The following is a 13,393-nucleotide window of genomic DNA, read 5'->3' as shown; positions in this document are numbered from 1 at the left end:
AATAATTGCTGCAAACGAGGGTAAGTGAAACTATACCCCAGCCGCGGTTTCGAAGCGAGTGGAGTACACGCTCCCCACCAGTTGTGGGACCCACTATGGATTTTTCATTATTGAGTAGTCTTCCATTAGCATTTAATTCCTCTCGTACCTATTTCTTATTATTAATTAATTAATCACCCTCCCACCAACTGTAAGTTTTTATTTGTTATATTTAATTTTTTTAAAAGAATAATTTGATTAATTTTTAAAAATTAATTTAAATTATATTAAACAAAAGATTTATATATTTAAAAATTATACGAAAAATATTATAAATTATAATTTTTTTATATTAATATAATAAAAAAAATGCATATAAATAGTAATTAAAATTTTTATAGTTTAACTCTAAAAGAGAAGTAATAACAATTAAAAGTGAATGTATTGATATTATTACGCTGAATTAGGAGTACAGAAAATGGGATCTGCCTATAAATTAAATAAAAAGAATATTTTTTATCTACAGTATTATTGGGTTATTAAGTTAATGAATTTTTATTAATTTTATTTTTTTAAAATATATTAGATTATCGATTTAATTTTTATTTTTTTAATATTGATTTTTTGGATTATTAATAACTTATTAAAGTTGAAGTACTTTACTATATAAAACCTATAAAAATATTAAATGATATTCTTATTGGTTATTGACTTTCTTCATTAGCCTTTAATTTCTACTTCATATTGATTTTAAGTTAATAATTTTCCGTAGTATAATTCTCAAAATCTAAAGTATGAATCTTATTCTTATTAAATTTTTTTTATGTTTATGTCTTATTTATGAGAGTTTTGTATAGTTATATTATTATTCTCTTGTTGTGTTAATTAATTAAATTTTTTTATTGATTTAGCGTATTTAAAAATTAAAAAAATAATAAACTAAACTTATAATATATATAATCGAATTTAACCAAACAATGCTTTTAAATTTTACTTTTTAAGCAAAATATTGTAAAGGTGTAATTTTTAATTTGAAAATTTATTTATTTGACATATAATATTAAAAAATCTTTTCATATTTTTAAAATTTTATGTTTAATTATATTACATCGCAAATTTTTTTAAAAAAAAAAATAGGAGTGAGCATATTTTTTGTTGGTTTTTTTTTTTTGGTTTATTTGAAAAATTATATATTTCCTTTCATATTTAATATATCCTCCAATTCAAGTATTTTACATGAAAATAATATGTGTATTAATAAGAGAGTATATAAAAACAGAAATAATTGATTGATAGATAAATTTCAAAAAGAAAAAAGAATCATATATTACTTATTCATTATAGATTTCTTTGCATATGATTTATTCAATACATAACAATTCTTATATCATTAATTCTTGTACAGATAATTTATCCATAACTAATATATCAAACCAAGTGATTGTTTGAATGTATAAGGTTGTACATATACTTCTATCACTTAATCATAGTTAATGAATGCATAATATTATTTTATTAAATTATTAATCATAATAAGGCCAATTGATTTATAATAATAGTTGAATTATTCACATTTAGAAAAGAAAAACATTAATTTGTTTTTGATAGCTTTCTTCTACTATTATTATCATAATTATTTTGGGCTATACTGAACTCGTTAAAGTAATACATATGATGTTTATGATTCAATGATGCCTTATTAGTTAGCCAGCAAATAAAGAATCAAAATTTTAGTAGTTTAATATTAAAATATTAATAAATGGATGGATCAACGCTGTGATCATAAATTATTTTGGATAAAATTGATTAAACTTAAAATGAACTTAAATAATTATGGGCCTAAAAGCCACCCCAACCACACACTCCTTTTTCAAATTTAATTAAATTTTTATTTTTATTTGTTTTTTTATTATTGCTATAATAACATATTAAAATCAAAAACATTTTTAAAATTATGATAAAGTTTTTATATATTAATTTAATTTTAAGTGCACAAAATAAAATAGACTTAGCCAAATTCATCCCATGTAAAATGATGGGTTAAAGTTTGCCACCCAAATTAATGATTATAAAAAAAATTAACTTAGAAAGGGATGCGAATATCTTCTTAAAGAATTTTTAGGTTATGAAATTATTGATAAGCACCATGCACATAGAGATTACTAAAAAGTTGAGACAAATAAATTGAATTTATTAGTGTTTATTAGAAATATTAAAATTATCATGATAAAGAAATAAAGGTTTTGAGGTATAAAAGATTATCACTATTTAGGAGTTGATTGTCTATATATTTTTTAGGGTTCACGAATATATCTTTATAAGGTTCAATAAAATCTAAAACATAGCAAATAGAATATATTATTTATCTGATATATTTTTATTTATAGAAGTTGAAAAGATCCCAAAATTTATCCTTTTTAAAAAAATGCCCACATAATTGGCAAACTATATTTAATAATCTCTCAATAATTTGAAATATCTCATAATATTATATATGTACAAGTAATTTTACATAGATTTGAAATGTGCTTATTTGAAGTGTATGTAAATTTCTCATTTCTAACATCCCTTAATTTCAAAACTAAAATTTACACGTAGTTTATGAAGTTGATTCGTAATAGGCAGTAATATTAAATTTAAAATATTGAGAAGACAAGAAACTATTTATACCTTATTTTTCGTATTCATATGCGATCGATAATATTATTCAACAAAAATTCTTTAAACTTTCATAATAAAATATAAATCATACGATCAATCAATCCATTCTAAACCAAACCTCAGTAGGGTAATTCATCTTCTTCATGTTTTTTCCTCTCCGCTTTAGTCACTTCATATCATTCACAATGATTTTTGGCAATGCAAACAATAATGGATCAAGGACATGAAATATTTTTAGTGCATAATAAGAAATTCTCAACAAATGATTTTTGATCCATAAAAAAAAAAAAGTTATTGTCTATATAATCTTTAAAAATTACTAATATAAACTAGACCAAAAGCTAAAAGACACATGTAAAATTGAATCCGCTTATTTTAGAATGTATTAGTATTTATAGGATGTTATAAACCGTCATAATTGTTCTGTTTAAATTAAAATTTATATATATATATATAGATTAAATTAAATTACGAAATAAAACTCTCACGTTATAGATAAATTGTCGTAACCATTGGACACTTTACCTTAAATATCCACTAATCTAAAAAATGTCATCTTTTAAACTTAAAAAGAGAATGTATTAAAAGGAAAATGATTTTTACAAGAGTAATTATTCTCAGAGTTTGACATAAAGGAGGTGACAGGAAAAAAAAAAGGTTTGGATTTGAAAGAAACATTTTAAAAGTTATATTCTCTTATTTTAAAATTTTGAAATAAATATTTTTTTATCTTTATTACAAACACTTTATGTACAACACACAACTATAACAAATTTAATTTAAAAAAAGTATATATTTTAAAATAAAAATTAAATACACAATAAATATTTTGAAACAGAGAAAACATCAATTATCAAGGCTTATGAAAAAATTGCCCAAAATAGAACATAAAAGCAGGTGGTATTCTTAATTCTCTTTGCTTTTTCTAAATTAAAATTATTTAAGTTGATGATTTGGGATCACTAATGAGTCTTGTCTATATGGGGTCACCAACATATGGGGTCCAACCTTTCACTTTCATACTTTTACATATTATTATTATTATAAAATACACACAATACTTAAAAAATATATTACTAATATGATTAAAGAAGTGGGTGTTAGGGGGTGGGGGGTGGGGTTGAATTATTGATTCTACTATCATTATGATTAGTATAATGTCAATCAATAATGGAGAAAGGAAAGAAAGGAGAAATAGTTGTCATGATAGCTAGACATAATATAATGTAGAATATAAAACTAAAAGGTATCGAGGGTTTTGTATGGAACATGAATAAGATCGCTTAGTCTTTAATATTTTTTCGTTTCAATTTAAATATATTTAATTTAATAAAAAAATTATAATTAATAAATTTTGAATTTTTTTTGTAAGTTTTTAATGACAAGATTGTAGAGAATATACATATTTTAAATTTAAAATATATAATTTATTTCTTAAACCTCATATTCAATCAAATTAAATTGAAAATGAGAAATAATATAGTAAATATCTTCCTCTTAAATTCAATTCAATTACGTGATATTAATTGAGATTTGCAAGTAAATTTGAAAAAGAGATGATTTAATTTACGTGTGAATATAAAAATAATTTTTTGTATAATTTGTATATTAGTTATAAGTAAATTTTATTTTATGAAGATGGCCCCACACAAATGACATAATGATTTGTGTAGTTGAACATGAATAATCTCATTATTTATTTTAATTTTTACCTTTAAATTTGTAAAGACTATCCAGCTCATACACTTTGAGTAGTCTATTATATTTGACAAAACTAAAGAATTAAACTTTACTAATTATAATTAGTTCAAATAGGTCTAGTGGTTAGATACTAAAATGAAATTTAGAATAAGGTTTCATTTTGATTTAGATTCTATTTTGATATATTGCTTATTTAAGTATCTTCTTATAAGTAGTTGAGAGAACATATAAAGTACAAGAATGTTATTACCCAAATATTGAAATATAGGTTTATATTACAAAGTCATTTTTTCATTATATTATAATTACTTAATAACATTTATATCAATTTAATTTATTTATTTTTTCATAATATAAAAATCACTTAATTGAAAATGCACAAATTCTACAAAAACTCATTTATTTTTTTATTTGCCTCCAATGTTTTGGGTTACAAGGACCACTAGGCTCTTTGGCTACCTAATAATCATTCTGGTTGACACTTCTCCTGGGAGACAAATCAACATTAGTTCCTTAATTTTACTTGTCATTTAGTAAATTATGTCATATATAAAAGGACATTAGGACTTTCATTTTGTCTTCGATAAAAAATAAATTTTGAATCTAAATCAATCTAAAAGTTAGTTCATGAAAATCAATTTGGGAAACTCAATATATTTCCCTCTCTTTAGTGATAGTTATTTACTTAGTGAGCACTAATATATATAGTCATGAAGAGTATTTCTTGATAATTTCTACGAATGAAAGAACCTAAATTCAAATTTCTTTCCTCTTGGATAATCTATATAACTTCAATAAGTAATACTTTGTATATTTGGTTTGAATTTTTGAAGCGTAAATAATAACATGTTGGTGTTCAACATCAAATAACTAACAATTGGGGTAATTTTGAATCTGATACCATGATAAGAAGTTAATACCTCCCGCTCATTGCTAGAGGTGCAGCATATTGGGGGGGGGGGGGGAGTCCTTTGTCAAATTTGAATAGATCACTTCTTTTGGTCCAGGATACAATTAATTCAGCATGGACCACATAAGGGCCTAGATCACACACATTTTTTACTTAACTCTTTCACTTTCATTTCGAAAATTGACTCGCCTAAATAGGTGTTCAAAGAACCTCATCTTCTCATTTTGTCGTTGCTCATTCCCGTTAGGCTAAAGTGTTTTATCTTTTCTTCTCCGAGCGCGTTCAGATTTTGATGACAAATCTCTTGGTAAAATTAGGAAAATATCAATTGTTTGGGTGCACATTCAACCACTAAGGTATAATTTCCAAATGTATTTTAGTATGAAGATGTTGACACATCATGGTCGATCTTTCTTATTCGAAAATCTTATAAAATTCTTTTTCATTAATGTAGGTACGACACAAGTAAGAGATTCATCTTGTTCATAGCAATTAAACAGATTCGTTCAAGCAAGTTAATCACATTATCCTTTTTTGGGTATGTACAAATAGGACCACATATTTGGTCACTTGGTGGTGTGAAGGTCACCCCTCCAAATCATATCCCTAATAGTGATTTTTCTTCCGTTCAATCATCATTTATTTGACAGCTTCATTGAACCCTTAGGCAATAAAGATTAAACATTTTAAGCATTGATGTCAATTAGGGTTGTCACCTTCTACCTATTGTCTACCTTCATTCAGAAAGGAAGCTTGCATTAATGTACAGACTTATGATTATTTTACTAATCTGATATGGTGCAGTGATGAATTAACCGACGAAAAAATATTAAAAGAAATCGTTTTTATCCTTTTATCTTTAAGAAAATCCTAAACAAATTTCTTGACTAATTAATAGCCTAAACCACTCAAATTTTCATCTCTTAATCCCCATTCTCTTCTCTCTCCAACTCTAAGGAAAATCAAAGTAAATGATTTCATTCAAGATTCTTTTTCAAGGTAAGTCTTCTCCAAGAATTTCATTCTTTCCAACTCAAGTTTCTTCATACAATTATGAATCGTCAATGAGAATCCTATTTTTTTGCGATAGAGTGTCAAAAAACTAATTCAAGAATCTCAAGAAAGGATCTCTTGATTGTTCTCCTTCAAATTAGGGTTTCAAGACTTCTAATCAAGTTTTTCTTCAAGATTCTTCAAGAATCTTGTTCTTCCAAGTATGTAAGGCTATAATAGTGTTGGACTAGTTCGTCCTCATGACATACATCTACTTTCAAATCACTAAAAGAGTACTCTAGGGTTTTATCCCTAGATTTGAGTATTCTTGAATGAGTTGATTTGAGTTCTTGAGTTTCTAATTCTCTTTGAAATTCTATTCATAATGGTTGAGTTGCTAAACGTTATGCATTGAGATTCTTGAGTTGATTCGTTTGTGTCAATATTTCAACGTCTATGTTTCAACATGAACCCTATGAATTGAGTATTTTGGAGAAGTGTAGCATCATTGAATTCTGAGTTCTTGAGTTCTGTTTTGAATTTTCAATATTGTTATTAAGATTCTTGAGTTTCTTGAGTTGATTTGTTCATGTCTATATTTAAACATGAACCCTATTTTTAGTTATAAATTTTGATAACTTTTAAAGCCAACAATATAGCGTTTTGAACTGTGTTTTTTAGGAAGTAAAGAGGAGTTTGAGAAAGAGTGTAATAGAACTAAGTATTTTCGAAATGTTTCATTTATACATGAAAAGAGATAGTATTATTTTGAGAAAAGAAAAACTTTGATTTCTAAACGAATTTATGAGTTCAGAGATATTTCAGAGCGTTTACCTCTTTTAAGAGGATAGATTGAGCAATTATCTCAACTTAGAGAAAGAGTATGTTTTATGCATTTGAGTATGATTATATACCTATATACACTAGAGGATGATAGGCCCGTAGAAAGAGTATGTTTTATGCATTTGAGTATGATTATATACCTATATACACTAGAGGATGATAAGCCCGTGCAAGCACGGGCCTTATGCTACATAAAGATAATTATAATTCAATTAATTTGAATAATATTTATTAAATTGAATGCATTTGATTCGAATATGAATTATTATAGTTTTCATAAAGTGTTCGATCTTCCATAAAATAAAGGGTTTAAATTTCAGTAGCAGTTTATCCTTCGCACTAATTATTTATTTTCTAATTAGTTTCCAAGACTTTACACGTGTTAGAAAAAATAATAGGAAATATAATTGACGAAGAAGATGATTTTGAGGGGTGTAAATCACCTTCTTCAAAGAGATATTGCCCGTATACATATTGAAAAAATACAAACAAAAACAAAATCTTTTATTTATACATGCATATTTTTCTTAGAGAACTTAAAGAGTCTTAATATTTATAGAATTTAAGAGATGACTTTTCATAAGAGTTATGTTCTATCATAATAATGGATATGTCAAGTCCAAACGTGATAAGTAAAAAGTCAACGAAAAAATATTAAAAGGCAAATTAGTAAGATATACACTTTTTGTTTATGATTTTTTTTTTGAAGCATGTAAATATATGTCCACATGGAAAAAAGATCATAATTTTTAGATGAATCCTTATTGCTTAGTTGATCCACTTAATTGAGAGGTGTTATACCCCGACACGGTATAAGTCAGTTTTTACAAATGGGAGAGATGTATCATCATTTATCTAATAGTGATAGTCGTCAGTTAGAGAATCTCCCAAATAAATTAAAAGTGTATTTTTATTATATAACTTAATATGTTGAGTTCAAAGATAATTAAGTATTTTTTAAAGTTTAAAAGATTTCGCTTCTTTATTTCTTTACAATTAGTTGATTATATATTTATATCTATTATAGTCATTTATGAAGTTATTTGTTATATATCTATATTAAATACTCGTACATTCAATGTACTGGTGTCATTCGATATGAATCTTTTGATGATGCAGATTCAAGTTCTTAGGATTCTCAACAACAGTCCATTGAGATCACTTCATATGATCGTCAACTTTTGAGTAAGACCTCTTTGCTTCTAGAGGATTTCAGTTTTTTAAGTTGTTAGTAGTAGCTTCCTTGAGGAATAGTGGGTCTTGTCACGACACTTATCTTTGTATAGTAAAAGCTTCATAGATAAACATTGTTAGAGAGTTTCATATGTTTTATTTAAAACGTATGTTTCATACTCAGTTTATTGAGCGAAGTTTTGAAATTCAGTAAACTGTTTTAAACTCTTCTTTCAGTATGAAAGCTTTTATATGTTTGAGTTAGTCTTCTACTTGTAGTTGGTCAGGATGAGAATTCGCTTGAGGACCAACAATGACTCTTGAATGTCGACCACGTCTAGGGTATAGGCTCGGGTCGTGACAGATTGATCTTATAGACTCTATTTGGAAATGAAACAAGCTACTTGCAAAGAGCACCCCTTGAGTAGATCTAAAGAAATATGACACTAATTCAAGGAACTCTTAATATTAAAATAATATTTGACCCTAAATTAGTGTTATTTATTTTTTTCAATTAGGGTAATTAGTAGATATACTAGCATTTGACTGAATTTTGTATTTCATGAGTTACTAGAAAATTTGAACTATTTCTATGTTAGAACTTCTCAGGAGCCAATTTTTTCAGAGATTTCTCCATGAATTTGCCATAGGATTAATTAATTTCACATCGTTTAGATTTTTGATCGAGTATTTATATTTTTTTCCACTTCTCCGCTTTAATACAAAAAATAACAAGAACCATAATATTATTCTATATTAATATACAATTATAGTAAGCACCTTTTTTTTCTTCATATTATTAAGTAATTTATTATCAAATATACGTGGATATTTATTCTGGCTTTAAGAAAGAAAAAATAAAAGTAGTATTGAATATTGACATTTGTTCAAATTGGTTGTTGTAAAGTTCAATTTAGTTGTAGAGGCGTGGTTTTTGCTCCTGCAACTTTTGTTATATTTCAAAAAGGGTTCCCTAAAATATGACTTTCACACTTCCCAAAATGCTTTTGGGGAAAAAATAAAATCAGTTTATTCTTTGTCCTATAGTATAAGAACTAAGATCCACCACCATGAGTGTGTTTCATGTGAAAAAAAAAATGTTTTTTAGTAAAGGAAATATTATTTTAAAAATAATATTAGTATGTAATTCTAAAAAACATTAAGGTTATGAGATAGAGTAGCAGGGTAGAATAGTCCAGGGATGGTAGTTGAGACGGGGGGTGGGGGGTGTTGTATTGGATAGATGAAAGAGAAAAAAGATAATAAAACTGAAATTTTATTTTACGTAATTTGATTAATGAATACAATTTTTTTTAAGAAATTTATTTTACTAAAGTAATTATCTTTAAAAAATGTATTTTAATTCCTTACTAAGTGTTAGATGTTTTGTAATATATAAATCTCTTAAATTGAATATACACACTTGTTCGTAAAAAAATATATTGTTATGAAAAATTATTTTTTTGTGAAAGAACACGACTTTTTTTATATGTTTATGAAAGAATACGATTTTTATGAAAAGTTATCATGTCTTCGTGAAAGAATTTAACTTTTATGAAGAGTCATCTCTTAAGTTCTATAAATATAAAAACTCTCTTAAAATAGTCTAAAAAAATCTGTATGACTTTGTTGTATCCTAAAAGAAAATTGTTTGTATTTACTCTGATATATAAATACGCAATATCTCTATAAAAAAGTGACTGCACACCTCAAAATCATCTTCTTTTTCAATTGTATTTCGTATTTGTTTTTTTAACAATTTTAAAAAGGTAACCGTGATAAATGGGAAAAAATGAAAACTGTCGTTGCTGTCTAAAAGTTTAGTTTTGATTGATTTTGTTAGACAATGTAAAAGTCATGTGTTAGCTATGATAAAGATTGTTAGTGTTTTTAGCCAAAAACACTGAGATGAAGAAGATCGAGATAGATTAATTTGTTATGGATTTTGTTTAGTTTAGTAGGTTGGATTTTGATTCGGATTGAAAAAGAAATTGGATAATTTTAATTAAAATCGGGTAATTTCAATTTAATTTGGGGAGTTTCCGTTCAAAAAGGGGTATATTTTTTAAGTTTATTGATGGTAGAAATAAAAATAACTTGCTTTTAATGGCAAGAATAAAAATAACCGATAAAACAAAGTTGAGAGATAATATTGACTTTTTACCCCTTATAATAATGACATAGAAAGGATTTTGCTTCTCTATATTAAGGACCAATAATCTTATTGTTCGAAATTTTTGAGAAATGATTTTTTATAAATGTTATGATAAATAATTTATTTGATATGATCTTGAAATGCATTTAAATAAGTTTGGAAATGACATATCTGATATGCTTATTATAAACTCATTATTGGGAAAAAGAAAATTATTATGATATTACTGTGTTGCATAAAGATCACGTAGATTTTACTTTTAAGTTATGAGATAGATATATAATTTCGTTTATTTTGATAGATAATATTTATACTTGAAGTTACTAAAATAATTGAAATGAAGAGAAATGATAATTTTTGTTAGATCATTTTGCGTTCTTTAAATCTTAAAGACTTTGTTTTTTAATTAAATGCTAATTAATTATAGTAGTGAAACACGATAAATTTGACAACAAAATAACCTATTGATGTTAGATAAATGTTTATGCGTTATAGTAGTGGGACACTATAAATTTGACAATATGATGATTTACTAATGTTAATTAGATGTCCACACAAATCACAATTTATGAAAAGGACATTTGAAACATTTTAAGTGTGGGGTGATTGACATATGATAATATTTGAAGAAGTTTAAGATATAAATTATTTTTTTAACACTCACAAGATATATCTTTGATGTACTTTACATGTTAGTTTGTGTTTATAAATTGACAATTTTACGATGATTAGTTGTTTAAACTGCTAATGTGATGATTATGCTAAAATCCTTCTTAAAAGAAAATACTATATAATTTTGTGAAATAATGCCGCTTGAAATGTTGTAGCTTTAATGAAAAAAAAAAAGTATTTATTGTAAGATAATTTTAGTATAGACGTGACCATTCATACATAGATGAATTGGTGATTTATAAATAGTGAATCTTGTAATGATAATGATAAAATTCATATAAGTTGGATTTGTAACATGTATCCATAAGTTTTAATTTCAATTGTGGAATAAGAATATATCTAGCATATAAATGCTTGAAATGAAATAAAATAATTAGAGATATAATTTTGAAATTTTGTGATATGCCTATGTGAAAGATTTGTTTAGGATTCATATTAATCTTGTAAATTTTAGTTTCAAAAGATACAGTATAATAAATGTTCGAATAAATAAGACTAAAATCCCTAAACCCAAACACTAGTGATGGGAACCCAACTTTAAGTTAGTATACATTCTAACAGTACAAATTCAACGGGTAATAACAAGTTATTTTGTATTGTTAAAGCATGAGTCTTCTCTTTATAGAGCTTTGATTCAAGTATATTGTATACTGTTTGTTATATGAAAAGTTGAGGAGTTCTTAAATATGTGAAATAACAGGAGCATTGATTGTTACACATAGGTCAAATTGATTTTTAATGAAATTAGTAAACGTCTAAAACAATATGGACATAACATCTAATTTCACCTATATGCATATATGATATTATGAAAGTGGGGATTGTTGGATATGTTGTAATATATAGAGGTCTTAAATTGGGTAAACACATTTGTTTGTGAAAGAACATGTCTATTATGAAAAGTTATTTGTTTATGAAAGCGGATGACTTTTATGAAAAATCATATGTTTATGAAAGAATACGAGTTTTATGAGAAATCATATGTCCATGAAAGAATATCACTCTTATGAAAAATCATGTCTTTATGAAAGAACATGATTCTTATGAAGAGTCATATCTTAAGTTCAATAAATATAAAAACTCTCTAGAAGTAGCCTAAGAAAAACATGCATGTATAAACAAAGGATTTTGTTGTATCCTTGAAAGAGAATTGTTTGTATATACCACAATATGTAAATGGAGAATATCTCTTTAAATAAAATGATACATGATCTTGGGCATATTTGTGTACCTATATTGCTAATTTTGCTCATAATTATACTTTGTTTGGAGTCGTTAAGTTTAGGTTTAAGAGTCGTATTGAGTTAATTCTGTGTTTCTAAACTAACCAACGTGATTGGTTGTGTAGGTAGGCGATGTGAAAGAAATGTGCACTAAAAGGAGAAAAGGAAGCAACATAGAAACCTAAGGAGGGAATGGAGCAAAATGAAGTTGAAGAAATGCCTCAAAGGCATTTACGTGCTACCTCCGCGTCGCGAGGCAAGAAGAGCAACTGTAATCCTCAAATTAATTTCGAAGCAGAAGACCTCGCGTTACCTCCGCGTCGCGCAAAAAGCTTCCTCTTTGGATCCAAAGAATCAAATGCTTATGCGTCGCGCGCCTGAAGCCCAAAATTGGTCGAATCGACTTTAGTATAAATAGGGTTGTATTTTAGTTTTATTAATTATTCTTTTTCTTATTTTCGAAGGGGAAAAACAGGATCACAACTTTGTAAGTTTTTAGGGTTATATTCAGTCCTTTCATCTTTTATCTTTAAACTTTTCGAATGATTCACATACATTTGGAAGATTGATTTGATGATTATGAGTAGCTAACTACCCTAGTTCAAGGGTTGTGGCTACAGATGAATGGAATTTGTTGAATTTGTTAATGGTTTTGCTATGAGTTATCTATGATTCGTTCTTATATTTTTTCTCTTTGTATTTCATGATTGGCCACCATAGAAATAAATTTATTGTCCAAATTGAACACGAGAGAGGAATAAGAGAATAAAACATGGAATATAAGAAGTTCGGTTGACTCTAAATGACTAGGGTTAATTCGTTTCTAAGATAGAGATATACCTAAAAACCTTGTTTGAATCATCATACAGGAAGATATCTTAATGCTCAACTTTTATCACTTTATCCCCACTCAATAATGTAGTTAGGATAATATCTGTTGTAGGCGATTAGAGGTCGAGAGGTCATGATCATATTTATAACCTTGTGGTTCAACATGAGATAATTTAAAGAAAACCTTTATCAAAAGATATTGATTTTATGATTCCTGGTAAAAGCCGCAGTCATTCCCTTATTATTATTTGA

At 26.2% G+C, this 13,393-nt stretch overlaps 1 long non-coding RNA gene across 1 annotated transcript; it reads left to right on the top strand.

Annotated features, from left to right (window-relative positions):
- The first annotated feature begins 5,460 nt into the window (after nucleotides 1–5,460).
- Nucleotides 5,461–13,017, top strand: LOC104648727 (uncharacterized). Its single transcript, XR_742686.4, has 3 exons — nucleotides 5,461–6,250; nucleotides 8,207–8,272; nucleotides 12,436–13,017. It is a non-coding gene; the product is annotated as an uncharacterized lncRNA (long non-coding RNA).
- Nucleotides 13,018–13,393: the final 376 nt, after the last annotated feature.

Source organism: Solanum lycopersicum, chromosome 1 (assembly GCF_036512215.1).
Source record: "Solanum lycopersicum chromosome 1, SLM_r2.1".
NCBI classification, from domain to species: Eukaryota; Viridiplantae; Streptophyta; class Magnoliopsida; order Solanales; family Solanaceae; genus Solanum; species Solanum lycopersicum.
Note: the sequence above shows the minus strand (reverse complement) of the source record. Positions and strands in the feature narration are given on the sequence as shown.